At 38.8% G+C, this 25,902-nt stretch overlaps 1 long non-coding RNA gene across 1 annotated transcript; it reads right to left on the bottom strand.

The window, feature by feature from the left end:
* Nucleotides 1-12,333: 12,333 nt before the first annotated feature.
* Nucleotides 12,334-14,520, bottom strand: LOC120474790 (uncharacterized). Its single transcript, XR_016150704.1, has 2 exons — nt 13,478-14,520; nt 12,334-12,660 (listed from the first exon to the last, which is right to left on the bottom strand). It is a non-coding gene; the product is annotated as an uncharacterized LOC120474790 (long non-coding RNA).
* Between the last annotated feature and the right edge of the window lie 11,382 nt (nt 14,521-25,902).

Here is a 25,902-nt window from a genome sequence, read left to right as displayed (position 1 = left end):
CATTTATTAGCCAATAGACATGTGCAACTATGGCAAAAGATTAAAGTAATGTCAAAAAAGTAAACACTAAAAGCCTCATATCTTCTAAAAATGTAATTATACATCATTTGTTTCTAAATTAAATTATACAAATATTATAACTTCCCCAATTTTTCCTTTTTTTTCATTTAAGAATTGTGTTTACGTTCAAAAACAGCCAGAATTGTTGTAAAATTCATAAAAAAATAATAATCTGAGTCATACGTAGTGCTATACTGCCCTCTTGTGTTCAATATCAGGTAGGCCTATTGTGTATATTCCCACCGGTTAATCAACGTGTGACTCCGCTGGGACTTGGGAGCTTTTAAATCGCTTACTTAAAACCGAAAGTCAAAATACGGATGTCCGCACAAGACATTAATGGTGTGGAGTAGAGCGAGCATTTTAAATAAATTCCTATTAAGTAGGATTGAACTAAACAGAAAGAATGTTCACTCTGTTCTGCTGGTTCCTCGCTGGTGGATCATATGATTACTTTGTCATAATCTATGACAAAAATGCTATTATAAACCATATTAATAATAGATAATACACATTGCTCTTATTTTTGAAAAATACATTCATGAAAAACAAGATAACAAAAATCATTAAAAAAAAATATAGCCATGGCTGCTATAAAGCAACATATAATTGAAAGGCAATTAATAATCTGTCATTACGTCACTGCATTATGATATTACGGCTCCAATACGGTGCAGCACAAAGCACTTATGTGCATCCCGAGCGGAGAATGATGTGCTTGAAGCCACATGAAGTTACAGCGCATTGAGTCCGTATTGAAAAGTTCAAAGCACAAAGGAAATACATATTTATGAACAGTGTATTATACATTATCTATCTATGCAATAGTTTATTGAGCCTTTTCTTTTAAAGGTTTTAAATTTCAGTTACTGTGTGCGTGAAGAACAATTATAGTGCTCTGACTATAGTGTTGTGATCTAACCGACAGCGTCCGACACCCGGTAGAAAGTAACACGATTAAGTTACAGCAATAAAGTCCAGCAAGAAAAAGTTTCTTCATTCGAAAATATAGACCTTTAGACCTTTATCTTAAAGATCCAGTATAATAGGATTAACATTGAATCATTGAAGATCGTTTCATCATTGACTGTAACCGAATGTGACGTGCTGTTTGAATGCTGAATGGAGAATGACTGACAGGCGCAGAGAGGGAAAAGTTTGTGTTCTTGAATTTAATGACTTAAATATTAATTTCTATATCACATAATAGCTTCAGAACACTAATAATACAGTACACAAAAACTTTATGGTACTTTAGAAAGTTTTTGTGCCTTTGTGCCTAACAGAATAGTATATGCACAATATAGAATTTGAATCAGCCTCGTCAAAGATGGCAGTGTCAGAGCCGATACCGATCCTGAGTATCTAATCAGCGCACTTCTTTTCAACAGTCAAATTGAAATTGAAATTGCTTGAAACTCAACAGATACATCACATTTATTAGCCAGTAGACGTGCAAAGTTTCAGAAACGGGCAATGTGCAAGGACTAAATAGCGCCACCTTTTGACAAAAGTGGGGTTGTTAGTTTTATCTACAGTTACAAAAATCGGTATATACATTGTACTCCTCAAGCCGGACAACTTTCTAATACATAGTCATTAGCTCGGACCAAGAGGAAGTCAGATATTTTGGTTTGAATATGGTGAGCCTCTCTCTGAGCCTACGTCCCTGTATGGCAAGCCCTTTTAACATTTAAAAGCTAAGTTTGCCTGTCCGGAATTAACATTGTAGATATCAACAACGTCTTTCTGTCTATTCGTAATTACATTTTGGATAGTTTGTATTATCATTTAAGACATCTGTAACATAATTGTGACTAGTCGAAATGACAGAGTATGGCAAGCCGTTTTAACATTTAATCATAAAAGGGCCAAAGCCTTCGGCACCGCTACCCGGGTGCCTTTAGGTAACTAAAGGAACCGGGGTTGCGGTGCCACCGGCTTGGGCCCGCCATCGCTGCTCGCAGCTATATTTATTCTTTAGTATTATTATTATTTTGCTACCTTTTGGGCACTTTTGGGGCCCTTAACGTGCTCGAAAACTCTTGAAACTTTGCACACGGGTCAGAACCCGCGGCCATCAGGGCCGGGCTGAAGCTGGTACCCGGGCGTGGCAGGGCAGCTCGTCAGCGCCCCCTGGAACGGGGTCCGAACACTTGGTCCATAACTCAAACACGCTTGTATGTAATAATATGAAACTCGGTACACATGTTGATCTCATCGTTTCATCTATACCTCACGCTCTTACTTTTTACCCCAGCCCAACAGGAATTTGGCTATTGAGGTTTGTTTGTAAAACGCTCGCAATGGAATGTCAAATACTCCTCCTAGAGCTTTGATCCACATTCGACGAAACTCGGTCAGCGTGAAGTCAAGACATTGAGGATGAAAGTTTGCGAGGGGATTTTTTATATCTCGAACGGTTTGTCCGTGGCGAGGAAACGAAATCATGGCGAGAAACGTGAAACAGGAAGTGTGTTATAACTTCAGCATACATTAACTGATCTTGATGAAACTTCAGCAGTGTGTTCGCTGTAAGAGGACGATCACATGGATGTGACTATTGTGAGTCAAAGTTATAGCGCCACCAACTGGCAGCAGGAAGTGTGTCACTTTCAAAATGCTTAGATATCACCCTTTTATTTTTACCCGATTTGCTTCAAACTTCATATGTATAATGTAAACATACGGCAGATGTAGACCTGTGAATGGATTCTTGATATCTTTGAAACTGTTGCCGTGGCGACGCATCAAACTTTACCCTTCTTTTAGGATGCTTTTAGGATGCTTTTGAGACCCTTAGCATGCTTCAAATTGCATGAAACTCGACAGACACATCACATTTATTAGCCAGTAGACATGTGCAAAGTTGCAGAAACGGGCGTGGTGAGGGCTCAGTAGCGCCACCTTTTGACAAAAGTGGGGTGGTTAGTTTTAACTAGAGTTACAAAAATTGGTATGTATATTGTACTCCTCGAGCCGGACAACTTTCTAATTGACACTTATTAGCTAGGACCCACAGAAAGTCAGATATTTTTGTTTGAATATGGCCACTCTGAGCCTTTGGCTGGCTGGCTGGCTGGCTGTCTGTGTGTGTGTGTGTGTGTGTGTGTGTGCAGGGGGAGGGGGCTTAACCATTTCACTGCTGTGTGTATGACCTGCATAAAGAAAATACATTTCTCAAGCCTGGTATTTTTTAAATAAGTTTTTATTTTTATTTTTTATAAGTAAAGGCATATAACTAGTTTAATTGTAGTGAATTGACAATAGTTTTATATAATTAGTTTATTAATCAGATTAACTTGGTCAATAAACTTTGTCTGAAAATTTGGTCCATAAATCAAACACACTTGCATGTAATAATATGAAACTTGGTACACATATAGATCTCATCGTTTCATATATACTTCACACTCTTCCTTTTTACCCCAGCCCAACAGGAAGTTGGCTATTTAGGGTTGTGTTTAAAACACATGCAATGTAATTTAAATTATTGCTCCTAGAGCACTGAACCAAATTCGACGAAACTCGATCAGCGTGAAGTCAAGACATTAAGGATGAAAAAGTGCCACGGGATTTTTGATATCTCGAACGGTTTGGCCGTGGCGAGGAAACGAAATTATGGCGAGAAACATGGAACAGGATGTGTGTTATAACTTCAGCATACATTAACTGATCTTGATGAAACTTCAGCAGTGTTTTCGCTGTAAGAGACCGATCACATGGATGTGACTATTGTGAGTCAAAGTTATAGCGCCACCAACTGGCAGCAGGAAGTGTGTCACTTTCAAAATGCCGTGGCAACGAAACAAACTTTAACATTATTTTTTGATGCTTTTGGGACTCTTAGCTTGCTTGAAATTGCTTGAAACTCAACAGATACATCACATTTATTAGCCAATAGACATGTGCAACTATGGCAAAAGATTAAAGTAATGTCAAAAAAGTAAACACTAAAAGCCTCATATCTTCTAAAAATGTAATTATACATCATTTGTTTCTAAATTAAATTATACAAATATTATAACTTCCCCAATTTTTCCTTTTTTTTCATTTAAGAATTGTGTTTACGTTCAAAAACAGCCAGAATTGTTGTAAAATTCATAAAAAAATAATAATCTGAGTCATACGTAGTGCTATACTGCCCTCTTGTGTTCAATATCAGGTAGGCCTATTGTGTATATTCCCACCGGTTAATCAACGTGTGACTCCGCTGGGACTTGGGAGCTTTTAAATCGCTTACTTAAAACCGAAAGTCAAAATACGGATGTCCGCACAAGACATTAATGGTGTGGAGTAGAGCGAGCATTTTAAATAAATTCCTATTAAGTAGGATTGAACTAAACAGAAAGAATGTTCACTCTGTTCTGCTGGTTCCTCGCTGGTGGATCATATGATTACTTTGTCATAATCTATGACAAAAATGCTATTATAAACCATATTAATAATAGATAATACACATTGCTCTTATTTTTGAAAAATACATTCATGAAAAACAAGATAACAAAAATCATTAAAAAAAAATATAGCCATGGCTGCTATAAAGCAACATATAATTGAAAGGCAATTAATAATCTGTCATTACGTCACTGCATTATGATATTACGGCTCCAATACGGTGCAGCACAAAGCACTTATGTGCATCCCGAGCGGAGAATGATGTGCTTGAAGCCACATGAAGTTACAGCGCATTGAGTCCGTATTGAAAAGTTCAAAGCACAAAGGAAATACATATTTATGAACAGTGTATTATACATTATCTATCTATGCAATAGTTTATTGAGCCTTTTCTTTTAAATATTAATTTCTATATCACATAATAGCTTCAGAACACTAATAATACAGTACACAAAAACTTTATGGTACTTTAGAAAGTTTTTGTGCCTTTGTGCCTAACAGAATAGTATATGCACAATATAGAATTTGAATCAGCCTCGTCAAAGATGGCAGTGTCAGAGCCGATACCGATCCTGAGTATCTAATCGGCGCACTTCTTTTCAACAGTCAAATTGAAATTGAAATTGCTTGAAACTCAACAGATACATCACATTTATTAGCCAGTAGACGTGCAAAGTTTCAGAAACGGGCAATGTGCAAGGACTAAATAGCGCCACCTTTTGACAAAAGTGGGGTTGTTAGTTTTATCTACAGTTACAAAAATCGGTATATACATTGTACTCCTCAAGCCGGACAACTTTCTAATACATAGTCATTAGCTCGGACCAAGAGGAAGTCAGATATTTTGGTTTGAATATGGTGAGCCTCTCTCTGAGCCTACGTCCCTGTATGGCAAGCCCTTTTAACATTTAAAAGCTAATTTTGCCTGTCCGGAATTAACATTGTAGATATCAACAACGTCTTTCTGTCTATTCGTAATTACATTTTGGATAGTTTGTATTATCATTTAAGACATCTGTAACATAATTGTGACTAGTCGAAATGACAGAGTATGGCAAGCCGTTTTAACATTTAATCATAAAAGGGCCAAAGCCTTCGGCACCGCTACCCGGGTGCCTTTAGGTAACTAAAGGAACCGGGGTTGCGGTGCCACCGGCTTGGGCCCGCCATCGCTGCTCGCAGCTATATTTATTATTATTATTATTTATACGACTATTTGGGCACTTTTGGGGCCCTTAACATGCTCAAAAACTCTTGAAACTTTTCACACGGGTCAGAATCCGCGGCCATCAGGGCCGGGCTGAAGATGGTACCCGGGCGTGGCAGGGTGGCTAGACAGCGCCCCCTGGAACGGGGTCCGAAAACTTGGTCCATAAATCAAACACGCTTGCATGTAATAATATGAAACTCGGTGCACATATAGATCTCATCGTTCATATATACCTCAAACTATTACTTTTTACCCCAGCCCAACAGGAAGTCGGTTATTTAGGGTTGTTCATAAAACACTCGCAATGGAATTTGAAGTACTCCTCCTAGAGAATTCAAACACACGGCACGAAACTCGGTCAGCATGAAGTCAAGGCATTGAGGATGAAAGTTTGCGAGGGGATTTTTGATATCTCGAACGGTTTGGCCGTGGCGAGGAAACGAAATTATGGCGAGAATCGTGAAACAGGTAGTGTGTCAGAACTTCAGCATACATTAACTGATCTTGATGAAACTTCAGCAGTTTGTTTGCTGTAAGAGGACGATCACATGGATGTGACTATTGTGAGTCAAAGTTATAGCGCCACCAACTGGCAGCAGGAAGTGTGTCACTTTCAAAATGCTTTGAAATCACCCTCTTATTTTTACCCGATTTGCTTCAAACTTAATCTGTATAATGTAAATACATAGCAGATGAAGACCTGTGAATGGATTCTTGATATCTTTGATACTGTTGCCGTGGCAACGCATCAAACTTTAAAATTCTTTTTTTTGATGATTTTGAGACTCTTAGCGGCTTTTGGGGCCCTTAACGGGTTTGAAAACTCTTGAAACTTTGCACACAGGTCAGATCCCACAGCCATCAGAGCCGGGCTGAAGATGGTACCTGGGTGTGGCAGGGGGGCTAGACAGCGCCCCCTGGAACGGGGTCCGAACACTTGGTCCATAAATCAAACACGCTTGAATGTAATAATATGAAACTCGGTACACATGTTGATCTCATCGTTTCATCTATACCTCACACTCTTACTTTTTACCCCAGCCCAACAGGAAGTCGGCTATTGAGGTTTGTTTGTAAAACGCTCGCAATGGAATGTGCAATACTCCTCCTAGAGAATTCAAACACACGGCACGAAACTCGGTCAGCATGAAGTCAAGGCATTGAGGATGAAAGTTTGCGAGGGGATTTTTGATATCTCGAACGGTTTGGCCGTGGCGAGGAAACGAAATTATGGCAAGAAACGTGAAACAGGAAGTGTGTTATAACTTCAGCAAACATTAACTGATCTTGATGAAACTTCAGCAGTGTGTTCGCTGTAAGAGGACGATCACATGGATGTGACTATTGTGAGTCAAAGTTATAGCGCCACCAACTGGCAGCAGGAAGTGTGTCACTTTCAAAATGCTTTGAAATCACCCTTTTATTTTTACCCGATTTGCTTCAAACTTAATCTGTATAATGTAAACATACGGCAGATGTAGACCTGTGAATGGATTCTTGATATCTTTTAAACTGTTGCCTTGGCAACGCATCAAACTTTACCATTCTTTTAGGATGCTTTTGAGACCCTTAGCATGCTTCAAATCGCATGAAACTCGACAGACACATCACATTTATTAGCCAGTAGACATGTGCAAAGTTTCAGAAACGGGCGTGGTGAGGGCTCAGTAGCACCACCTTTTGACAAAAGTGGGGTTGTTAGTTTTAACTAGAGTTACAAAAATCGGTATGTATATTGTACTCCTCGAGCCGGACAACTTTCTAATTGACACTCATTAGCTAGGACCCACAGAAAGTCAGATATCTTTGTTTGAATGTAGAGAAAATCTTAGAATTTTGCCAGTCTCTCAGTGTCTCTCTGTGTGAGTGAGAGGAGGGGTGCCTGTCAGGTTAATTTTAACCCTTTATTTGCTGTGTGCGACTTCTCTGGCATTTTCGGGGGCCTTAACATCCTCTAAAACTCTTGAAACTTTGCACACGGGTCAGAACCCATGGCCATCAGGGCCGGGCTGAAGCTGGTCATCGGGCGTGGCAGGGCGGCTCGACAGCTTCCCCCTGGACTGGGATTCGAACATTTGTCCATAAATCAAACACACTTGCGTGAATTAATATGAAACTCGGTACAATTATAGATCACATCAGGCCAAACAACTTTCGTCCTCTAAGTTTTACAACAATTAAAATGGAAGTTGAGAATTATGGGTTGTTTGAATAGTTGTCCTAGGAGAAATACATCAAATTACAACGCATGTGTTTACCAATCACAACCAAACTCGGTGTGCAAGAAGTCAAGACATTGAGGATGAAAGTTTGTGAGGGGATTTTTGATATCTCAAACGGTTTGGCCGTGGCGAGGAAACGAAATTATGGCGAGAAACGTGAAACAGGAAGTGTGTTATAACTTCAGCATACATTAACATATCTTGATGAAACTTCATCAGTGTGTTCGCTGTAAGAGGACGATCACATGGATGTGACTATTTCGAGTCAAAGTTATAGCGCCACCAACTGGCAGCAGGAAGTGTGTCACTTTCAAAATGCTTTGAAATCAACCTCTTATTTTTACCCGATTTGCTTCAAACTTCATCTGTATAATGTAAATACATGGCAGATGAAGACCTGTGAATGGATTCTTGATATCTTTGATACTGTTGCCGTGGCAACGCATCAAACTTTAAAATTCTTTTTTTTTTGATGATTTTGAGACTCTTAATGGCTTTTGAGGCCCTTAACGGGTTTGAAAACTCTTGAAACTTTGCACACACATATACCACAGCCATCAGGCCCGGGCTGAAGATGGTACCTAGGCGTGGCAGGGGGGCTAGACAGCGCCCCCTGGAACGGGGTCCGAAAACTTGGTCCATAAATCAAACACGCTTGCATGTAATAATATGAATGAAAAACTTCATCTGTATAATGTAAACAGATGAAAACTTCATCTGTATAATGATGAAAAACAGATGAAAAACTTCATCTGTATAATGTAAACATACGGTAGATGTAGACCTGTGAATGGATTCTTGATATCTTTTAAACTGTTGCCGTGGCAAAGCTTCAATCTTTGAAATTATTTTAGGATGCTTTTGAGACTCTTAGCATGCTTGAAATTGCATGAAACTCAACATACACATCACATTTATTAGCCAGTAGACATGTGCAAAGTTTCAGAAACGGGCATGGTGCAGGGACTAAATAGCGCCACCTTTTGACAAAAGTGGGGTTGTTATTTTTATCTACAGTTACAAAAATCTTTATATACATTGTACTCCTCAAGCCAGACAACTTTCTAATTCATAGTCATTAGCTCAGACCAAGAGGAAGTCAGATATTTTGGTTTGAATATGGTGAGACTCTCTCTGAGCCTACGTCCGTGTATGGCAAGCCCTTTTAACATTTAAAAGCTAAGTTTGCCTATCCGCAAATTAACATTGTAGATATCAACAATGTCTTTCTGTCTAGTCGTAATTACATTTTGGATAGTTTGTATTATCATTTAAGATATCTGTAACATAATTGTGACTAGTCAAAGTGACAGACTATGGCAAGCCGTTTTAACATTTAATCATGAAAGGGCCAAAGCCTTCGGCACCGCCACCCCGGTGCCTTTGGGTAACTAAAGGAGCCGGGGTTGCGGTGCCACCGGCTTGGGCCCGCCATCGCTGCTCGCAGCTATATTTATTATTATTATTATTTATACGACTATTCGGGCACTTTTGGGGCCCTTAACATGCTCAAAAACTCTTGAAACTTTGCACACGGGTCAGAAACCGCGGCCATCAGGGCCGGGCTGAAGATGGTACCCGGGCGTGGCAGGGGGGCTAGACAGCGCCCCCTGGAACGGGGTCCGAAAACTTGGTTCATAAATCAAACATGCTTGCATGTAATAATATGAAACTCGGTGCACATATAGATCTCATCGTTCATATATACCTCATACTATTATTTTTTACCCTAGCCCAACAGGAAGTCGGTTATTTAGGGTTGTTCATAAAACACTCGCAACGGAATTTGCAATACTCCTCCTAGAGAATTCAAACACACGGCACGAAACTCGGTCAGCATGAAGTCAAGGCATTGACGATGAAAGTTTGCGAGGGGATTTTTGATATCTCGAACGGTTTGGCCGTGGCGAGGAAACGAAATTATGGCGAGAAACGTGAAACAGGAAGTGTGTCATAACTTCAGCATACATTAACTGATCTTGATGAAACTTCAGCAGTTTGTTCGCTGTAAGAGGACGATCACATGGATGTGACTATTGTGAGTCAAAGTTATAGCGCCACCAACTGGTAGCAGGAAGTGTGTCACTTTCAAAATGCTTTGAACTCACCCTTTTATTTTGACCCGATTTGCCTCAAACTTCATCTGTATAATGTAAATACATAGCAGATGAAGACCTGTGAATGGATTCTTGATATCTTTGATACTGTTGCCGTGGCAATGCATCAAACTTTAAAATTCTTTTTTTTTGATGATTTTGAGACTCTTAGCGGCTTTTGGGGCCCTTAACGGGTTCGAAAACTCTTGAAACTTTGCATACAGGTCAGATCCCACAGCCATCAGCCCCGGGCTGAAGATGGTACCTGGGCGTGGCAGGGGGGCTAGACAGCGCCCCCTGGAAGGGGGTCCAAAAACTTGGTCCATAAATCAAACATGCTTGCATGTAATAATATGAAACTCGGTATACATGTTGATGTCATCGTTTCATATATACCTCACACTCTTACTTTTACCCCAGCTAGACATGAAGTCGGTTATTTAGGGTTGTTCATAAAACACACACAATGGAATTTGCAATACTCCTCCTAGAGAATTCAAACACACGGCACGAAACTCGGTCAGCATGAAGTCAAGAAACTGAGGATGAAATTTTGCGAGGGGATTTTTGATATCTCGAACGGTTTGGCCGTGGCGAGGAAACGAAATTATGGTGAGAATCGTGAAACAGGAAGTGTGTTATAACTTCAGCATACATTAACTGATCTTGATGAAACTTCAGCAGTTTGTTCGCTGTAAGAGGACGATCACATGGATGTGACTATTGTGAGTCAAAGTTATAGCGCCACCAACTGGCAGCAGGAAGTGTGTCACTTTCAAAATGCTTTGAAATCACCCTCTTATTTTTAACCGATTTGCTTCAAACTTCATCTGTATAATGTAAACATACAGCAGATGTAGACCTGTGAATGGATTCTTGATATCTTTGATACTGTTGCCGTGACAACGAATCAAATTTTAACATTATTTTTTTATACTTTTGGGACTCTTAGCATGCTTGAAATTGCTTGAAACAGATAGATACAGATAGCTCGACAGATACATCACAATTCTTAGCCAGTAGACATGTGCAGCTATGGCAAAAGATTAAAGTAATGTTAAAAAAGTAAACAGTAAACACTAAAAGCCTCATATCTTCTAAAAATGTAATTATACATCATTTGTTTCTAAATTAAATTATACAAATATTATAATTAAACCAGTTTTTCCCTTATTTTCATTTAAGAATTATGTTTACGTTCAAAAACAGCCAGAATTGTTGTAAAATTCATAAAAAAATAATAATCTGAGTCATACGTAGTGCTGTACTGCCCTCTTGTGTTCAATATCAGGTAGGCCTATTGTGTATATTCCCACCGGTTAATCAACGTGTGACTCCGCTGGGACTTGGGAGCTTTTAAATCGCTTACTTAAAACCGAAAGTCAAAATACGGATGTCCGCAAAAGACATTAATGGTGTGGAGTAGAGCGAGCATTTTAAATAAATTCCTATTAACCTGTTAACCTTCAGCTCCACAAGGGGGCTCACAGCTGAAAATGACATGCCTGGATAACAATAAATACAGCTCCTGAGAACAGTGTACCACAGGCACAATTAAGGTATCTTTGGAAAGAAGACAGTTGGGACTTTACTAACAATCAATCAGATTTGATAATGCTCAAACAGAAAAAAAGTTATAAAAGTTAAAAGTGCCTCAAAAATAATGTGCGCCACAAAAATGTTTTAGTATTTCATGTACAAATATATAAAAATAGACCTGGAGTAATTCAGATAGATAAAGGATTGAAAGCAACAAGTCTCATCAGTTTATATTTCAAATTTGAGGAAGATATAATGAACAATGGGGTTCCTGCAAACTTTTTTCCAAGACTATGTCAGTTCCCTTTCTCCCTCCCCCTGCCTGAGGCACATCCCCAGAAATAACATGCCCAAACTAAAATATTTGCAGTTGCTCAACTATTTGCACTACATGCACAATTTAGACATGTTTAAAAAGAAGACACTTTAGAGTGTATTACCCAACTGTTAAAGTTGAAAAAACTTACACAGACAAAAAGTTATAGAATTTAAAGTGTCTTGAAGATAATTTATACTGCATGTAATATTTTACAATTTCATGTAAAAATAAATGAAAACAAACCTGTAGGAATCCAGTTAGGTAATTGATTGAAAGACATAAGTCTCATCAGTTTATATTTCAAATTTGAGGAAGATATTATGAAAAATGAGATTCCTACAGTATTTTTTCCAAGACTATGTCCAGGTACCAAGAAACCTCCTTGGATACATCAAAAAGCAACCTAATGACCAAATGTTATGCAGGGCACTGCAAGCTATTTCAGTCAATTCATAAAATAATGCAATTATAAAATAATACACACAACCATTAGACTTTATGCAAGTGATTTATTTGCACAACAGAACAAAAAAATATATATATGTAAAATACATAAGTAAAATATTATGAAATATAAAAAATAAATAACTGAGGTTCTTTGCAATAGAAAATACAAGTGATATAAATACTGTACTTTGTTGGCTTGGCCTTCATATATTGCTTTAGTCCATTCCTAGCTTTTGATGCCACCATCCTCTTGTGAATTGCAATGTTCTGAAAAGTATGGAAAAAGTGAAGAATAGTGAAGAAACTGAGAGCTTGCATCTCTGGCTGGTGCTTGGATGCCATTCTTCATCTGAAGATTCAACTTGATGGCTGTTGCATGGGAAAGAATGGAAAGATAATTAGCACTGCATCTCAAGTAAATAATTCTGTTTAGTTTCTATATAGCTGGCCATTCATTCAACAATCAAACTGATGGGCAGTCGTTTACACAGCATTCGTACTAAAGCTCATCCATTCAATCAACAATCAATGGCCAGTGATATAGACAGCATTCATATGGATGACCAGACAAAGAACCAACAATCACACTGATGGCCGGCCATCAGACAGGAATGTGGCATTTTGAAAGCATACAACTCCTTCCTATATAGCACATATTTTCTGCAATTCTTCCCACCAATTTCTGCAAAAAAAAAAAAAAAAAAAAAAACCAACAACAACAACAACAACAATATATATATATATATATATATATATATATATATATATATATATATACATTTACAGTACAACATACATCATATTTACAGTACAAATATTTGCATTTGTACTATAAATATTATGTATATTAGACTGTAAAAATATACAGTATGTGTGCTAGGAAAAAATGTATATTGCACAGGTGTCCAGCCCCTCCATCCTTCAGATAGCACACCACATGTGCCAGAAAAAAACGGCAAACAACTGCATAACCGTCCAAAGCATATAAATACATATATACAAATAAATAAATGCATATAAAGTAACGCATAATCTTTTCAGACACAACTTTACACAATGCATTTTCCGTATGAAACAACTGGAAACCAAACACTCTCTCTCTCTCTCTCTCACCCACCCACACACACACAGACACACATACGTATAATGTGTGCATGTTACATAAGTTATGTATAAAGCAACTCACCGAAAATTGGATAATCTTTTCCGCCCTCAAGCATAATTATCACCGTCGTCACGATCTTCTCATCACTCATCTTCTCATCAATGTCGACATAATCCATCTTCGAGTGATCTCGAATAACTACTTCAGCAGAAAAATACTTCTTTTGACAAATTATTTTATGACAGTCTGCATGTCTGCACGAACAGATGTTTGTTGACTAGCTACCTCTTAGCTTGTTATCTTAGCTCTTAGCTATAGCAGGCCTGTCAAAACATGACCGCAGTGGGTGTGGCTCTGCAGAGCCCGAGTTTAGCTCCTCTACCGGACGGAGAGCAAATAAAAACATATGTTCGTGTGAGAAATTCAAACTTCCCGGGCAACGTTGGAATCGTGCACTGGTTGGCTACATGTTTTACCAGTCATATCATGTCGTTTCTTTTATTGGCTTTCGTTATAAAGACAGAATGATATGATGTGCATATCATGACGTCAAAAAAACGGACTGCAGTGTTTGCATATTTTGAACTAGATATCGCTTATCTTTGTATTTGTGTGTGTGTGCGCGGTCGTAATTTGTTCATTACACTCTAAGCAACACACCCATATAAGGGTCTGCTACCGGGAGTCTGTTTTCTATGGACTATTTTATTGCATAACAAAACCGCATGATATTCACCCTGAAGAAACGCGATGTAAACAAAGGAATTACCATGGATATTACAACATTATTTTTTCTTTGGACAAAAAATGCTCTATGGGATGTTATTCAGTGGACCCTCAGCTTTCCATTCAATCTGGAATTTTTAACAGTGGATGCGTGTCTGGCTCGTTATTACAAAATAATGGTGAGTACTCCGTTTTTGTTTACGTGCGTTCTTATGTGTACTGCTTACCTAAATGCAAGAAATACATTTGTTATAAGCTTTCCATCGAAAAACAGTGCACTGACATCGATGCCCGAGGCTTAGACCTTTAAAATTATATATAGTTTGCCAAGATTAATGATCTTCTTTCATGTTAAATCCATTCATAAACATTAAACTAGTGGGGGGGGGGAGGGCTTCAGAGCGGCGTCGGTTGCCCGAAGGTTAACTGGTTAATGTATGCTGAAGTTCTGACACACTTCCTGTTTCACGATTATCGCCATAAGTTCGTTTCCTCGCCACGGCCAAACCGTTCGAGATATCAAAAATCCCCTCGCAAACTTTCATCCTCAATGCCTTGACTTCATGCTGACTGAGTTTCGTGCCGTGTGTTTGAATTCTCTAGGAGGAGTACTTCAAATTCCATTGCGAGTGTTTTATGAACAACCCTAAATAACCGACTTCCTGTTGGGCTGGGGTAAAAAGTAATAGTTTGAGGTATATATGAACGATGAGATCAACATGTGTACCGAGTTTCATATTATTACATGCAAGCGTGTTTGAGTTATGGACCAAGTTTTCGGACCCCGTTCCAGGGGGCGCTGTCTAGCCCCCCTGCCACGCCCGGGTACCATCTTCAGCCCAGCCCTGATGGCCGCGGATTCTGACCCGTGTGCAAAGTTTCAAGAGTTTTTGAGCATGTTAAGGGCCCCAAAAGTGCCCAAATAGTCGTATAAATAATAATAATAATAATAAATATAGCTGCGAGCAGCGATTGCGGGCCCAAGCCGGTGGCACCACAACCCCGATGCCTTTAGTTACCCAAAGGCACCGGGATGGTGGTACCGCCGGCTTTGGCCCTTTATCGCTGCTCACAGCTATATTTATATTTAATATAAAGCCGGTGGCACCGCCACCTTGGTGCCTTTGGGGTTATTCTGTACGACGTGTGAAAACGTAACCCCCGCTTTGACTATCAAAAAGAAGTGTATTGTAGAGCTTGCATCAATGCGGACTCGATGCGCTGTGCGCTGTAACTCCATGTGGCTTTAAGCGCATCATTCTCCACTCGGGATGCGCATAAGCGTTTTGTGCCACACTGTACTGAGCCTTTCATATCATAATGCAGTGACGCAATGACAGATTATTAATTGCCTTTCTTGTTCTGTTCCATCTATTATATGTTGATAATAGATAGGACAGAGCACTAAAAACCTCAAACAAAGCACTGAAAAATAAAGCTGTTTGCTGTGTAGTCTGAGAATGAGCTGTTTGATTTGCACCCTCTTACTCTTCACTGTCCTCCATAAAAACCAGCTATCCAGGTCCATGTTGTTCTAGAAAGTTTGTATGTTGCTGCCTCAATTAACATCTCTGCTATACATTTAAAACATGGCTATATCTAAAATAATTTATCTTTTTGATTTTTGTTATCTTGTTTTTCATGAATATTTTACAACAATACAAAGAGCAATGTGTATTTTCCATTAATATAGTTTTTAATGGCTTTTTTGTCATAGATTATAATCATATATTTTTTGGATTTGTTATTTATCTTTATAATGAAGTTGTCTGTATTAAGTAGATTGTGTTTAACACACACAAGAGTGATGTATTAGTTCAACACATAGTTATAGAAATTCTACTTTATCTAAAAAAAACCCTGCACTTTATACACACACACACACACACACACACACACACACACAAATACATGTAAATAAAAATACAAAAAAAAAACATCAAATGTGTTTTTAGTCAGAGTATTATTTTATACAGAAACAAATATTTGTAATTCAGATAAGAATGAAGTTAGTGTTTTAAAATCTTAAGGAAAACAAATATATTGAAATATAGCACATGAATTTTTAATTCATTCAACTTCAATTACAAATACAATCTTACTTTTATTTAAAGCAAACTATACATTTAAAAGATGGGGGTTATATGCCTATTTTGTCATTTAAAAATATTGTTATGCAAAATTGTTATGCAAAAAGACAAGGACTTAGAGACAAGGACTTGTAGGAAAAATCGCAGCCAGCCACACACACACACACACACAAACACAGACAACAGCCCTCCCCTCCCCACACAGACACACACACCCACCCACCCACCCACACACACACACTCAGAGAGAGAGAGAGAGAGAGAGAGAGAGAGAGAGAGAGAGAGAGAGAGAGAGAATCGCAGGGGAATTAAATCCATTCAAACTACAATATCTGACTTTCTGTTGCTCAGAGCGAATGACTTTAAATTGGAAAGTTGATCGGCTTGATGAGAACAATATACGTGGTAAGTTTTGTAACTGTAGGTAAAATGAGCAAAGTTATAACACACTTTATGTGTCCTTTTTTAGTCATAAAATTCATTTCCTCGCCACGGCCAGACCGTTCGAGATATCAAAAATCCGTCCGGAATTGAGCATCCTCAATGTCTTGACTTCATGCACACCGAGTTTGGTTGTGATTGGTAAACACATGCGTTGTAATTTGATGTATTTCTCCTAGGACAATTATTCAAACAACCCATAATTCATAATTCATAAATAACTTCCATTTGAACTGTCATAAAACTTAGAGCACGAAAGTTGTTTGGCCTGATGTGATCTATAATTGTACCGAGTTTCATATTAATTCATGCAAGTGTGTTTGATTTATGGACAAATGTTCGAATCCCAGTCCAGGGGGCGCTGTCGAGCCGCCCTGCCACGCCCGGTTACCAGCTTCAGCCCGGCCCTGATGGCCATGGGTTCTGACCCGTGTGCAAAGTTTCAAGAGTTTTCGAGGATGTTAAGGCCCCCAAAAATGCCAGAGAAGTCGCACACAGCAAATAAAGGGTTAAAATTAACCTGACAGGCGCCCCTCCTCTCACTCACACAGAGGGACACTGAGAGACTGGCAAAATTCTGAGATTTTCTCTACATTCAAACAAAGATATCTGACTTTCTGTGGGTCCTAGCTAATGAGTGTCAATTAGAAAGTTGTCCGGCTCGAGGAGTACAATATACATACCGATTTTTGTAACTGTAGATAAAACTAACAACCCCACTTTTGTCAAAAGGTGGCGCTACTGAGCCCTCACCACGCCCGTTTCTGAAACTTTGCACATGTCTACTGGCTAAAAAATGTGATGTGTCTGTCGAGTTTCATGCAATTTAAAGCATGCTAAGAGTCTCAAAAGCATCCTAAAATAATGGTAAAGTTTGATGCGTTGCCACGGCAACAGTTTTAAAGATATCAAGAATCCATTCACAGGTCTTCATCTGCTGTGTATTTGCAGTTTACAGATTAAGTTTGAAGCAAATCGAGTAAAAATTAGAGGGTGATTTCAAAACATTTTGAAAATGACACACTTCCTGCTGCCAGTTGGTGGCGCTATAACTTTGACTCACAATAGTCACATCCATGTGATCGTCCTCTTACAGCGAACACACTGCTGAAGTTTCATCAAGATCGGTTGATGTATGCTGAAGTTATTACACACTTTCTGTTTCACGTTTCTCGCCATAATTTTGTTTCCTCGCCACGGCCAAACCGTTCGAGATATCAAAAATCCCCTCGCAAACTTTCATCTTCAATGTCTTGACTTCACGCTGACCGAATTTCATCGAATTTGGATCAGAGCTCTAGGAGGAGTATTAAAAATTCCATTGCGAGTGTTTTACGAACAACCCTAAATAGCCGACTTCCTGTTGGGCTGGGGTAAAAAGTAAAAGCGCGAGGTATAGATGAAACGATGAGATCAACATGTGTACCGGGTTTCATAATATTATATACAAGCGTGTTTGAGTTATGGACCAAGTGTTCGGACCCCGTTCCAGGGGGCGCTGTCGAGCCCCCCTGCCACGCCCGGGTACCATCTTCAGCCCGGCCCTGATGGCCGCGGGTTCTGACCCGTGTGCAAAGTTTCAAGAGTTTTTGAGCATGTTAAGGGCCCCAAAAGTGCCCGAATAGTCGTTAGAAAAATAAAAGAAAAAAAAAAATAATAATAATCGGAAGGAAAACAATAGGGCCTTCGCCCTTTCAGGGCTTGGGCCCTAATAATCGTTAGGAAAACAATAGGGCCTTCGCCCTTTCAGGGCTTGGGCCCTAAATATAGCTGCGAGCAGCGATGGCGGGCCCAAGCCGGTGGCACCGCAACCCCGGTTCCTTTAGTTACCTAAAGGCACCCGGGTGGCGGTGCCGAAGCCTTTTATGATTAGATGTTAAAACAGCTTGCCATACTCTGTCATTTCGACTAGTCACAATTATGTTACAGATGTCTTAAATGATAATACAAACTATCCAAAATGTAATTACGAATAGACAGAAAGACGTTGTTGATATCTACAATGTTAATTCCGGACAGGCAAACTTAGTTTTTAAATGTTAAAAGGGCTTGCCATACAGGGACGTAGGCTCAGAGAGAGGCTCACCATATTCAGACCAAAATATCTGACTTCCTCTTGGTCCGAGCTAATGACTATGAATTAGAAAGTTGTCCGGCTTGAGGAGTACAATGTATATACCGATTTTTGTAACTCTAGATAAAACTAACAACCCCACTTTTGTCAAAAGGTGGCGCTATTTAGTCCTTGCACAATGCCCGTTTCTGAAACTTTGCACATGTCTACTGTCTAATAAATGTGATGTTTCTGTTGAGTTTCAAGCAATTTCAATTTCAATTTGACTGTTGAAAAGAAGTGCGCCGATTAGATACTCAGGATCGGTATCGGCTCTGACACTGCCATCTTTGACGAGGCTGATTCAAATTCTATATTGTGCATATACTATTCTATGTTAGGCACAAAGGCACAAAAACTTTCTAAAGTACCATAAAGTTTTTGTGTACTGTATTATAAGTGTTCTGAAGCTATTATGTGATATAGAAATTAATATTTAAGTCATTAAATTCAAGAACACAAACTTTTCCCTCTCTGCGCCTGTCAGTCATTCTCCATTCAGCATTCAAACAGCACGTCACATTCGGTTACAGTCAATGATGAAACGATCTTCAAGATGATTGAATGTTAATCCTATTATACTGGATCTTTAAGATAAAGGTCTAAAGGTCTATATTTTCGAATGAAGAAACTTTTTCTTGCTGGACTTTATTGCTGTAACTTAATCGTGTTACTTTCTACCGGGTGTCGGACGCTGTCGGTTAGATCACAACACTAGAGTCAGAGCACTATAATTGTTCTTCACGCACACAGTAACTGAAATTTAAAACCTTTAAAAGAAAAGGCTCAATAAACTATTGCATAGATAGATAATGTATAATACACTGTTTATAATATCATAATGCAGTGACGTAATGACAGATTATTAATTGCCTTTTAATTATATGTTGCTGCTTCATTAAACATCTGTCCTATGCATTTCAAACATTTATAGCAGCCATGGCTATATTTTTTTATGATTTTTGTTATCTTGTTTTTCATGAATGTATTTTTCAAAAATAAGAGCAATGTGTATTATCTATTATTAATATGGTTTATAATAGCATTTTTGTCATAGATTATGACAAAGTAATCATATCATCCACCAGCGAGGAACCAGCAGAACAGAGTGAACATTCTTTCTGTTTAGTTCAATCCTACTTAAACTAGTTATATGCCTTTACTTATAAAAAATAAAAATAAAAACTTATTTAAAAAATACCAGGCTTGAGAAATGTATTTTCTTTATGCAGGTCATACACACAGCAGTGAAATGGTTAAGCCCCCTCCCCCTGCACACACACACACACACACAGACAGCCAGCCAGTCAGCCAGCCAGCCAAAGACACAGAGACATGTAGGCTCAGAGTGGCCATATTCAAACAAAAATATCTGACTTTCTGTGGGTCCTAGCTAATAAGTGTCAATTAGAAAGTTGTCCGGCTCGAGGAGTACAATATACATACCAATTTTTGTAACTCTAGTTAAAACTAACAACCCCACTTTTGTCAAAAGGTGGCGCTACTGAGCCCTCACCACGCCCGTTTCTGAAACTTTGCACATGTCTACTGGCTAATAAATGTGATGTGTCTGTCGAGTTTCATGCAATTTGAAGCATGCTAAGGGTCTCAAAAGCATCCAAAAAGCATCCTAAAAGAAGGGTAAAGTTTGATGCGTCGCCACGGCAACAGTTTCAAAGATATCAAGAATCCATTCACAGGTCTACATCTGCCGTATGTTTACATTATACATATGAAGTTTGAAGCAAATCGGGTAAAAATAAAAGGGTGATATCAAAGCATTTTGAAAGTGACACACTTCCTGCTGCCAGTTGGTGGCGCTATAACTTTGACTCACAATAGTCACATCCATGTGATCGTCCTCTTACAGCGAACACACTGCTGAAGTTTCATCAAGATCAGTTAATGTATGCTGAAGTTATAACACACTTCCTGTTTCACGTTTCTCGCCATGATTTCGTTTCCTCGCCACGGACAAACCGTTCGAGATATAAAAAATCCCCTCGCAAACTTTCATCCTCAATGTCTTGACTTCACGCTGATCGAGTTTCGTCGAATTTGGATCAAAGCTCTAGGAGGAGTATATGACATTCCATTGCGAGCGTTTTACAAACAAACCTCAATAGCCGACTTCCTGTTGGGCTGGGGTAAAAAGTAAGAGTGTGAGGTATAGATGAAACGATGAGATCAACATGTGTACCGAGTTTCATATTATTACATACAAGCGTGTTTGAGTTATGGACCAAGTGTTCGGACCCCGTTCCAGGGGGCGCTGACGAGCCGCCCTACCACGCCCGGGTACCAGCTTCAGCCCGGCTCTGATGGCCGCGGGTTCTGACCCGTGTGCAAAGTTTCAAGAGTTTTCGAGCACGTTAAGGGCCCCAAAAGTGCCCAAAAGGTAGTAAAATAATAATTATTATAATAAATATAGCTGCGAGCAGCGATGGCGGGCCCAAGCCGGAGGCACCGCAACCCCGGTTCCTTTAGTTACCTAAAGGCACCCGGGTGGCGGTGCCGAAGGCTTTGGCCCTTTCATGATTAAATGTTAAAACGGCTTGCCATACTCTGTCATTTCGACTAGTCACAATTATGTTACAGATATCTTAAATGATAATACAAACTATCCAAAGTGTAACGACTAGACAGAAAGACTTTGTTGATATCTACAATGTTAATTCCGGACAGGCAAACTTAGCTTTTAAATGTTAAAAGGGCTTGCCATACAGGGACGTAGGCTCAGAGAGAGGCTCACCATATTCAGACCAAAATATCTGACTTCCTCTTGGTCCGAGCTAATGACTATGTATTAGAAAGTTGTACGGCTTGAGGAGTACAATGTATATACCGATTTTTGTAACTGTAGATAAAACTAACAACCCCACTTTTAAGTATATATATGGTGCCTTTAGTGTTATTCTGCACGACGTGCAAAAACTTAACCCCCGCTTTTTTAAGTATATATATATATATATATATATATATAAAGAGGGTTATTCTGCACGACGTGCAAAAACTTAACCTCCGCATTGACTGTCGAAGAGAAGTGTGCAGAAGAGCTTGCATCAGTGAGGGCTTTGCAAAATATATATACATACAAACACACACACACACACACACACACACACATATAAATGAGGTTAGTGTTTTACAATATTAAGGAAAGCAAATGTATTGAAATATAGCACATTAATTTTAAATTCATTCAGCTTCAATTACCAATTTGTAGTTTACCAATTTATCTTACTTTTATTTAAAGCAAACTATACATTTAAAAGATTAGGGTTATATGCATATTTTGTCATTTAAAAAAAATACAAAATTGTTATGCAAAAAGATAAGGACTTGCAGAAAAAATCTACAGTCAGCCACACACACACACATAAACGCAGACACCAGCAACCCCCCCCCCCCTCCCTCTTCCCCATACAGACACTGATAGAGACAAGATACACATCCAAACTGCAATATCTGACTTTCTTTTGGTCTGAGCTTCTTACTGTTAATTAGAAAGTTGATCGGCTTGACAAGAACAATATACGTGGCATGTTTTGTAACTGTAGGTAAAACGAGCAAAGTTAACACATTTTATGTGTCCTTTTTTAGTCATAAAATTATTTTCCTCGCCACGGCCAAACCGTTCGAGATATCAAAAATCCGTCCGGAATTGAGCATCCTCAATGTCTTGACTTCATGCACACCGAGTATGGTGGTGATTGGTAAACACATGCGTTGTAATTTGATGTATTTCTCCTAGGAGAATTATTCAAACAACCCATAATTCCCAACTTCCATTTGAACTGTCTTAAAACTTAGAGCAGAGATGGGCGCAGGTCACGCAAGTCTCAAGTAAGTCTCAAGTCTTAACCGTCAAGTCTCAAGTAAGTCCCAAGTATTTTTTTTGGGGGGGGGGGGGGGGGGGGGGGGGGGCAAGTCAAGTCAAGTCACAGGTTATGTCAAGTCAAGTCAAGTCTTGTAGTAGGTTAAGTCAAGTGCAAGTCAAGTCACCTTATTATTTTAATTTTACATGCAGAATCTGATCTTAATAAAATGAAAAGACAAGATAAGTATTTGCCAGTAAATTACAATAATTTGCATTGTAAATACTCATGTTCAGTAAAATACACCATGGAATCAAACAAAATTGTAACTTCATAAAATTATTTATTTTTCACTTCTGCCAACAGTGTGTTTGAAATGTTTTAAATTTTCAACATTGAGTCCATAAAACAAATAACAGCTTAACATCCTACAGACTCTCTGAACACCTTCCTCTCTCTCAAACACAGTTTACAAACAATATTAAACTTTGTTACATTTCTCCCCTCTCTCTCTCTCTCTCTCTCTCTCTCTCTCTCTCTCTCTCTCTCTCTCACACACACACACACAGTGGCGGTTCTAGACCATTTCAACTGGGGGGGCCAAGCTGGGGCCAGTTGTACTGTTAGAGGGGCCAGTTACATTTAGACCTTATCATTTTCTGCACTGCACTGAATGCATAAATAAGCAAAATACCATGTTTATAATTATCCAACAATTTGCATTTGCATTATATTTTTACATTTGCATTACATATATCAGTCTGTATTTGAATTTCCATTTTATTTTTTTACATTGAATATACAGTATGTATATATATATATATATATATATATAATTTTTTACAAATTAATCTACGATTTTTGTGGGGTTTTTTTTTTTTTTTTGCAAAAAGATCAGCAAATTATCCTCTAAACTGGCCTTTTTAGGGGGCTTTCCTCTCAGGGTGAATGAGCTTTTTTATAATTGTTTTTTTCCTGACATCTTTGAAAGACAGAAGCAATAATTAATGCATCCTTGGCCAGGATATAATTATAAAATATGACATGATTTTAAAAGTGACCTATAATATCGACTATGCAATACACTTTAATTTATCTAGTGCTAATAAAATTATTAAGCCTATTTGGAGAGAGAGATGTTTATAATGTGACAATATGTCAGTCATCGTGATTCGTGTAATAAGATGACTAGGCCTAGACTACTTGTTCTGAGCAGGTGTTGTCAGTGAACAGGCTGTAAAACTGTTGTCTAAGTTACAGACTGATACTAATTAAATGGGATACGAATCGATTACCTAACGTAACCTCGGTTCTCTCTAGATGAGGGAACGAGCATTGCGTAAGCTAGCTTACGCTACGGGAAAGATTCATCTTACATCAGTCAAGTTGTCATAGTTTTTGTCAAACAAGTTGTGAATTTGTTGTAACATTAAAACAGGAGATCATGACTTACTCCGTGCTCCAAGTGATGTTCGGAGCTCCAGTGATTAGTTTCATCTGTGGGACGGGTGAAGAAACTTTCGGAAGATGTTGTAACAGAATCATATGAACAATTCCAGGATATGCTTTTTTTCATTGGTTGTTGCGTTAAATTTTACCCAGATACAATAGTGCCCTTTTCTGATTGGCTATTAAGTAGCACTTCTCTTTTTTTGATTGGCTGATGCGTAGCAGGGTCGACTGCTGAACTCCAGGCGAGACGCGCTTGATTCTCACGTGAGAGCGGCGCGGCCAGAGAAATTGCATATATTAAATATATTATTAATAGTTTTTCCGCATGAGAAATACAATGTGTGACGGGAGTGTGAGACAAAAGACTGAAACGAGTGACTGTCATGCTCAATGCGTGACACACTATAAAAAAAATATTTCACACTGACTCCACATTTAGGGGGGCCACAAGGGGGTCCAAGCTTGTTGTCGCAGGGGCACTGGCCCCCCCAGGCCCCCGCCTAGAACCGCCACTGCTCACACACACACACACACACACACACTTTCTCTCTCTCTCAAGAAGCAAAAACATGACTGCTAAAGGTTGTATCAGCGATGGCGGGGTAACATCACTTAACATCACGAGTGATATTCCCTTAGGCCACGCCCCCTTGTCTCCCCAAAGTATTATAAGCAATCATGCGCATCCCGTGTGCAGAATGATGCACTTGAAGCAACACCAAGTCACAGCACGCAACGCTTCACATTGAAAAGAACATAGCGAAGGGATGGTATCTATAATCTATGCTTAGTAGGGCTGCACGATTTGGGAAAATGTCATATTGCCATTATTGAGCCAATATTGCAATTGCGATTTGCGACTCCGATATAATAAAATGGTTTCATGAGTCCAACTTGCTTGGTTCTAAAGTAAAATGCACACACAGATTAATGTTTATTTCTCAACTCAAACTAAAAACAACAACAACAACAATAAATGATTGATAACACCTATAATGATCAATAAACCATCAACCAAACCAACATTACAGTGATTCCATCAATTGAAAGCCATCAACTTTTTAAAAAATTATTAGGCTTAAAAAAAATATATAACAGCTTTTAAATTAAGTGAACTTCAAACAATCCCCACATAAACCCATAATAAAAAACATATTTACCTGTGCCCTTCCTGTCTTAACAGGTACAGAAATTGAATAAAGTTATCAAACAGTCTGCGCTGCCTGAATCATAAATTATATATATAATAATCCTTATTAAAGCTACAAAAGTTCTTTACTCAAGATCAGTGAGTAATTTTCTAATTTCCCTTTGTTCTTTTAACTTTACTGAAAGAACGCTTTATTCGCTGCTGGCCCTTTAAGAGCACCCGTTGCCGAGACGCGGATCTCACATGCGCCTCATAGCACAACTCACAACTCTCACATTTTGGCATAATTGTGTGTGCTATTGTTCGTTCAAGCTCGAAAGAGAACTGTTTATTCTGGGCTGGCACACGGTCAGTGCATGCGCATTATGCGAGTCTCATCTATTCTAATCTAGGGCACTCACAGGCAGCTTTTCACTTCTTGTCGTGCAAAATGCGAAAAGGCATTTGAACCAATAAGAGGGGGATCTTGTAACACTAGTCAAAGGATGACAAAAAAGAAGAGATGCTGCGCTAATAGCCCTACTTTGTTTATTTCATTTAAAATCGCGGCATTTTGCGTTATATAATTGCATAGGTTTGAGATCGCTATTACGACTGCGATATAATTAATCGTGCAGCACTAATGCTTAGTGTATTCTAAAGGGCAATAAACTCCACTCCAGCAAGATAGTCATTTTATGCAAATCATAGACCTTTATGCCTTATCTACAAATAAA

The sequence above is a fragment of the Pimephales promelas genome, chromosome 25, assembly GCF_988280905.1.
Source record: "Pimephales promelas chromosome 25, fPimPro1.hap1.1, whole genome shotgun sequence".
NCBI lineage: Eukaryota > Metazoa > Chordata > Actinopteri > Cypriniformes > Leuciscidae > Pimephales > Pimephales promelas.
Note: the sequence above shows the minus strand (reverse complement) of the source record. Positions and strands in the feature narration are given on the sequence as shown.